This window comes from Leuciscus leuciscus, assembly GCF_965113295.1.
Source record: "Leuciscus leuciscus genome assembly, chromosome: 6".
NCBI lineage: Eukaryota > Metazoa > Chordata > Actinopteri > Cypriniformes > Leuciscidae > Leuciscus > Leuciscus leuciscus.
In genome coordinates, this window is record NC_138730.1 from 16,991,446 (window position 1) to 16,993,073 (window position 1,628).

Consider the following 1,628-nt stretch of genomic DNA (forward strand, 5'->3'; position numbering starts at 1 on the left):
ACAAAAACATACTTCCAGCAGATCTAAATTCCAACATTTGTGGCGTACGCCAGTCTATTTACTACGAGACATCCTTAAATTGAAAAAGCGGCACATATTGACCTCGGTTTCAAATGTGAAAAGCATTACACTAGATCACAGGTTCAATTGTTTTGATTTCTTAGGATACTCTTACCTGTGTTATTGCTGCAGAACCTAAGGTGCAAGGTCAGGGATGACACTGCAAAATTAGACATTGCACTGCTCACTAATGAACAGTCAGATCAAAAGAACTTGAATCAAATTGACAGCCTCAATGACCTCAAATCACACAAAACCGGGCAGGCACAGATTTAGAAATTGGACATTAATACTAATTAACATCTGAGAAAGGTAATTTGCTGAGGGTCTTTATGGGTCTATGCAGTACAAAACACTTGGCAGTACAAATCACAAAAATGTCTAGTCAGTGTTAATTCAGATGGGAAAACGATGCTGTTTCTACAGACGTCCTGACTTAAACACAGTGATACAGTTCACAGTTTCATACGAGAAGTCAGAGACAAGTCTTAAATGACTAAAGCAGTGTGTCAACATGGCAATGACTCAATTTGTAAATATCACACAATGCTGTTATGGCAAAAATAACAGTCCAATGTGAAAAAGGGTAGTCAGTCATTATCTTGAATGCATGTAAAATCAAAATTACAGCCCTGACATACTTACCCAAAAAGGGCAACATTTAGATATTTAAATACATTGCGCTTCAGTAAGTCAAAGACAATGCATTGACAGCATAACAAATTGGGCCGCAAAGTCATGTACATTTTGTACTTACAGTGGAGAGCTCATTTCACTGGTGTGGAAGGCCAGAGTCTCCAAAAACCTACAGGCCTATATTGGAAAAATGCTAACAAACAATGGGTAGATAAAAAAGTAGTCCACGTTCGCATTTGAGCTTTTTTTAATCGTATCAAAACGTTTTAGAAATGCCAGCAATATTGATATAAATATATACACAATTGGTGGATTTTAGACATTTAAAATATATGATGGGGACAGGTAATTTAGCAAGGCATGACTGTTGATCAGAACACTTGACCTGCCCTGTAAAAAAGCAGCAAACTTGAACAAACTAAAATACTTGCAACATGATTGCAGTCACAATATATAAGGAACAGTTTATGTAAAGACGCATACTTGCTTACCGCCTTCCTAATCTTGCCTGTGAGGGAGGAAATGTCTCTCATTAACAGTGCACACTACCTCAACAAACCAGGTGAAATGCAGTACAAGAATGAGCAACACTACAGCACTGAAGAGTTATTGAATTAATCACATACCTTGCCAACACCAAGCCACTTTGCCTTAGATAACCTGCCTACACCTACATCCACAGCAATGACCAGTACAAAAAAAAAAAAAAAACCAGCCATAGCCTTCCATTTGTCAAATAATAATTGATACTCTTAGTTGTGACTTTAAAATAGACCAGGAATCAAACTTAAAATCAGGGGTAATTGTAGACAGTTGGAGAAAAAAAACAAAAAAAAAACAGGAGCAACATTTTCTTTCTGTAAATTTGCATACAAGACCCCCCCTCCCCCGCCCCATTGAAAACAGGAAATGAAATTTTCACAAAACATTGC